A 6,403-nucleotide genomic window follows, 5' to 3' on the forward strand; every position below is an offset into this window, starting at 1 on the left:
GGTCTCCAAGGCATGCAGATGACATGCAGTGTTGCAGATCAGGGGTGGGTGATGTACCCATGTTGAGGTGGGCCCGTCCCCAGCTCCACAATCCTCTGCTCCCCCTGCACACCTTCGCTGGGTCAGGGCCAGGGTTCACAACTTTGGTGTCTCTGTCCTCAACAACCAGCTCAGGGGAAGAATGAACTTCTTCATACTGCCACTCTTGTTTGACCAGCAGTGATTGGTGCGCCTGGCCATAAAATAATGGTGCCAAGAAGCAGGAGGACACTGACAGTTTAAAGCAGGTCCAAACCCACTGTAAAGATCAGATTAATGCTCTAAATGCATTGTCCTGGGAGGTCAGGAGCGAGCACTCTGGTTCCCAGGCCACAAGGAGGTGCTCCAGCTCATTTCTCACCCAGAGTGTAAATCATGGACCCCACGGGGGCCATATGACTATGTCTTATCCTGCCCTCACATCTCCTCTCCAGCTCCTGCTGTGGCCCCCCACCTCAGGAGCTCTCTGCCCACAGGTTTCCATCCAGCCTCACATCCACTAGTGCAACCCCCCCTAGGGATCTATGATACTGCCAAGGGCCCAGCAAAGGCCAGGGAGCAGGTCCCCATGTTCCCATGCTTACAGATCCCGCAGTAGCCTTCACACAGACAGAGCTAGTGGATGAGTTCCAGCAAGTCTGTCCTCCCTCCTGGAGGTGCCCCATAGCCAGCACTACATGGGGAGGGGATTTCATCCCATGCAGAGTCCCTCGCTCCTCTGGGCTCATCCATGCAAATGAGAACTGTTAAGTGTGGAAGAGGTTTTGATGACTAACATTTTGACTAATGAAAATTCAGTAAATGTTGTTAATTAAATTTTCAGAGGACTTCTGGAGACAATGGGTTTAAATGAAATTGGGGGAAAAATACATTGCTGTAAAACCAGCTGCATCTGATACAGGAGAAGCCAGATAGAGAAAGAACCAGAACCATGCTAGAAATGTTGCTGCCTGCAAATGTCCCAGCAGTGACGAGGTAAAATTCTGGAGTAAATATCTATTGTCTTCCAAAGCAGGTCTGGACCTGCCAGATGCTCTTGGCCCCGCCCCAGCACCTGGCACCAGACATCCAGGCCTCAAATCCCAAGTTATCCTCACCCCTCAACATCCTGCAGCCAGGGTGAGATGTCCCCAACCTTCTCCAGCACCTTCAGCTCTCCAGCACCCCTTGTCCTGCCCCTCTTCACCATGGCCCCCAGCATGCCATCCTGATGGTGTTGGGGTGGATGGGGCTTGCAGTGATGACTGCCTGGATCAAAGTCCAGGTATGCCTGACCAGCACCACATGGAAAAAGATGCCCTGCAGGGCACCCTTTGGTTCCTGAAGAACCCTTACCCATCCACCATCACCTGGTGCTCACGAGGCTGTATCGTCATCAGCATGCAGGCTGTGAGGATAGAGGCATGGCCCCTGTCCCCTGCGGGTGCCCACAGCAGAGCCTGCTGAGTGCTGAGTACCATGGGCTTGGTGGGACAGTCAGGATCCTGTGCACCCAAACACCTGACCTGGATCCCTGCATGTACCCTGACGCCCTGGTGTTTCCCAGACTTAAACCAGATGCAGAGGTCCCTGTCCCCATAAATTTTCTCCAAACCCCCTATGGTTGTCCCCAACCTTCCAGAATCCCCAATGCCTGTGACATCTCTGTCTCCACAGATCAATCACCCTTAATGTCCCCACCTCTGGCAGTCCCTATCCCCTTGGAAAGTCCTTGGAGCAGTACCCCAGGGTGAGACTGGGGCGTCCTCACAGGTCTGGTGAATGTGAAGCAGGTGAGGGTGATGTCACTGGACAACTTGAGGTCCTCAACCTTGGGAAAGGCAGGTGGTGTAGGAACTGCACCTGCTGCATTGTCACTGTTACTTTTGGGACACCAGGGACCTATAGGACACTGTGTCACCTAATTGACACCAGGGACAGTAGACACCATGGATGGTGAGGGCAGCAGTGACACTGGCATCACTACTGCATATTCCACAGGGAGCTGAGCATCCCCTGCAAGGGTCCCACAAGTTTGCTGTTCCCAGGGCCTGATGATGATGATGATGATGATGATGACGACGACGATGATGATATTAAACCCTGCCCTAAGCCTGATGTGCGAGAAGGAGCAGTGCTGCTCAGGCTCACCTCAAGTTTCCCCAAGACGTGTGGTGCTGCTGCAGCCTTGCCCAAGTTCAGTTCAGGGTCATCAGCAGCATGGGTGGGGGGCAACCCAGGGATTACACCTCTTGTACCCCCAAAACCCATGGGTTAGGGGCAGTCCCAGCCCCTCCACCTGGCTCAGGGACACTCCCCGCATATCCACATGATCCAGTCTGGGGGTTCACCCCAAGCTCTCCTGCTCCTGTCCCCACCAAAACTTCACCCTTCCCTGTGGCACCTGTCCAGCTTTAGGGTGGCAGCTCTGAAATGGGGGATTAGTTTTGAAATCAGTCTTGCTTAGAATATCTCAAAAACAGCAAGTTACTTTTTTTTTTTATTAACCTGAAAAGAAATCTCTTTGGGCAGTTGTCCCAGTCTTTTCTTCATGCAGGGGTTCTAAGCATCCAGTTCCAGCCAGCTGCCTGGCTGCAGGGGACTGGATTTGCAGCAAATGCTGCAGTACCCAGAATTAGTGTTTGAGGCCTGAGGCTGGCTGGTGCTCTAGGAAGGTGGTGGAGCCTGGGGGCAAAGGACAGAGGTAAGCCTGAAGCCCTGAGCCTGAAGCTCAGGGGCATCTGTATGGCTGGAGACCTTCAGGGACAAAGTACTGGCCTCTGCCCACCAACATATGGGCTATTTTCCCACACTGGCCAGGGTCATCTCCACACTGCACTCCATCTTGAATACACCCAAGCACCAGTTGTCCCATCCACCAGTTACCCCTCTCCATCCTGCTTACACCCCTCCTCAGCCTTCCCCAGACCCCATATCCTCCCTGCACCTGCCCAGGTCTGCAGAGAGAGCCTGCTCACCCATCACCAGCAAACTGCTGGTGCTCTCTCTCCCCACCACTGGTGTCCTGACAAGCCATACCAAACTTATCCTGTGCCCTCTTTGCCACCTCAGGCCTGTGGTCCTTGCCCTGATCCATACGGTCGTCTGTGCCCAGCAGCTCAATCACGCCAGGCTGGGAAGGAGAAGGGAGGCTGGCTGCAATGTGAGGCCCAATTCAGCATCCTCAAGCAACCCTCCCCACCCATCTCTCCTTGAGGAAACTGAGGCAGGGTGGCCTCCAGATGCTCAGCATCGCTCTCCCAGTCTTGTTCCTCCCTGACGTTCTTCCCTTCGCCATCCTTACCTTTTTGGAGAGGTGTAGTACATCCTTGAGCCGTGCACTGAATGTGTCCTGTCCCCTGCAGCTCTGTGACTTGAGGAACTTGCTATTAACCAGCTTCCTGAGGGATGGGGCATGGGGATGCTCATTGACCATCACTGTGGTACCTTAGGCTTCATCCCACTGTGCCAGGAAGGGGAGGCAGAGGGTGCTCCCTACTGACACATGTCCCTGCTGATTCCCCTACAACTGCTGCACGTGGACATGCCTGTCCCACTCTGCTAAATCTCAACCAAGACTGAGGTCAGACTGAGACCAGATAAAACTGGCACGTGGCTTCAGTGCCACTGAGACCAGGGTGTGATGGAGCAGTGTAGTAGGGGCTTAAAAATCCCAGAGACCTGGGGCAAGGACCTGTTGCTCCCTCTGCTCCCCTGCCCTGCCCAGCCTTCCTGGCCCCCTCTGTCCCCTTCCAGGGAAGACATCTCCCTTGCCAAGGCAGGACTATCCAGCATCCCAGAGGCCAGTGATGGGTTCCCATGCCCCCTACCTGTGACCATGCTTCTCCTGCGTGGTGATGGTAGAGAGGTGTGCAGCGTGGCTGCCTGGCAGCGGTGGCAAGAGTGGCAGTGTGTCAATGTGCCTGAGGAGGGCAGGAGCCATGGGTGGGTGATTAGGGACAAATGAGCCACCCCAGCTTGGGGCAGAGCACCAAAACCCATAGGCTTGTACCCCACAGCATCCCTCGGCTGCTATCCTTAGGGAAGTGTTCCTGGAGGTGTTCCTACTCCACATCTGAAAGACATGGCTTCAGAGGGGGCTCAGCAGATTCAGACACTCCGGGCAAACACTCTAACTCCTGTGCCTGAGACAGCAGGGCATCACCAGCACCCATCCCCTGTCCCATCCATGCAGCTCCCCAATATACCAGCACCAGATGCTACTCACAGGCCAGGCACCTGTATGTTGAGGTGGCGGTTGCAGGACAGGCACTTGTAAGGGACCAGCAGCTGCCTAAGGGAGAAAGGGCTGTGTGAGCTCCTGACAGGGCTGCAGTGCACACAGCCAGCAGCTCACAGGCAGCAACAGAAGGCAGGCATGTCGCTGCAAGGAGGCTCAATGTTTTCAGGGGAAACTGGCACTTTGGGCCTGCTTTTCCTCCTGCCCAAGGGGACAAGGAGATAAGCTTGCCTTGGTGGAACTGGCACTGCTGAACTGTGGCCATGGCCCATAGCTGCCCAGAGCAGGCAGGGATATAAGGTGAAGGGTGCAGGCACCAAAACTGCCATCCAAAACAGCCCTTCCCCTGGTGTCATCGCCTTGTCAGTGCTCACAATTCCCCTGCACCTTGCCAAGGACAGCGGGTCATGACTGAGGCCTGTGGCACCATGTGTTGCACCCCAGCCCAGGGGAACAACCCTCTGTCCTCCATCCTTGAATCTCTGCACCCACATCCCGGTTCTGGTTTGGAAAGCTCCTTTCTGCATATGCCGATTCTTTTGCCTCCTTTGATGTGGGGAATCTGATACTGGTGGGTGAAGAAGGTGTAGCAACTTTGTCAGCATCCCTGCAGTTTGTTGGCTACATTGTTCTCATGTCAGGGTACCATACAGGCAGGAACAAGGCCAGTGCTGCTGCCAAAGCCAATACCATCCCACTGCACTCACTGCTTAATTCCAGCAGCGTCGTCAATCTTTACTGACAACTCATCCTTGAGATCTTTGATGATCCTTGCCCAGGTATTCTCCAGCTGCTTCTGGAAAGGCCCAAGCTCCAGGCGATTCAGCTGTTGACAGATGCACACCCTTAACCAGCTGCTCCAGGATGGAACATGGTAGTCCCCAGGGAAAAGCCAGCAGAGAGGGACACCTCAGAGAAATGCTGCCTCAGGCTGCAAAGCCCCCAAGGAGCCAGTTTTGTAACATGAGGATAAGGCACCCCTCACCTTGGAGTCCAGGGCATCACTGAACTGCTGCTGGGCCTCCTGCCAGCGCTGCTCCTGGCCCAACACCCGTCTCAGCAAATCCTGTATCCTATCCTCCAGGTGCTCCATGCTTGCATCAAAATGGGCACAACTAACTTTGCTGCCCAGGGCAGCTTTGTCCACTTTCTAGCAGGAAGGAAAGGCAGGAGAGTGGTCGGGACAGGGCAGAGGTACAAGAGGCAGGGCCAGTACATTTTGGGGATAGATACAGAAACACTCCGACAGGGCCATGGTGCCCTTTTCAGGGCTGTGTGGCCTGCTTACCCCATCATCCTCATGGGGTCGAAGGGATTTAAAGAGGGGGACAGAGGGATCTTGCAAGGGATCTGCAGCCAGTCTGCAAGTACTTACACCCTCCCTCTTCCACATCCAAGCCAGTTTTGCCACTGAGCACTCAAAGGACATTTGTCACCCAGCCCAATATCCCTTGGGCTGAAGATGAACTCTCAAGACCATACCAGCAGCAGTAGGTCCTCCTTGTCTGCTTTCTTCTCAAGACCCTCCAGGGACTGGAACAGAGCCTTCCAATACAGAAAGCATCTCATGAACCACAGCAGGGTCAGAGGTGTGTTTGGGACAGCCAATGCTTCCCTGCTCTTAGGGAAGGCCATTTGAACCAACAGAGGGCTGTGAGCAAGTGTGCAGGGGATCAGACCTCTGGCAGTCTCCAGCCTCAGTGTGCCTCTGACCCTCTGGTGGTCCAGTCACCAACCTCAATATCTTTCTGATGCTGCCGATGGTCATCCTGGAGGCTCCCCGTGATGTAGCTGAGCTGCTCACAGTCCCCTTCCACCCGCACGATGGTGGCCTGGATGCTCTTCAACAACTCCTCATCCTGCTCCAGGGAGAAGGACAAACAAGATAGTGTCATGCAAGGGGTGTCTGGCTGCCCTCAGGGAGAGATCTGGGTTACTTGGTTATCAGCCATGGGCCTTCAGTGCCAGCTGGACATTTGTATCAAGGCTTTAATTTCCTGCTATACTGCCAACTCATGCAAACCAAACTGGGGGGTAGCAAGGTGCTGCTCTACATTACAGTAAGCACAACCAGACAGAGGGTCCTGACACAACCTCCCAAGCGCCACCCCTCCCCCCTCCCCCACCACCATGTTGCCAGCTGCC

The sequence above is a fragment of the Cinclus cinclus genome, chromosome Z, assembly GCF_963662255.1.
Source record: "Cinclus cinclus chromosome Z, bCinCin1.1, whole genome shotgun sequence".
NCBI lineage: Eukaryota > Metazoa > Chordata > Aves > Passeriformes > Cinclidae > Cinclus > Cinclus cinclus.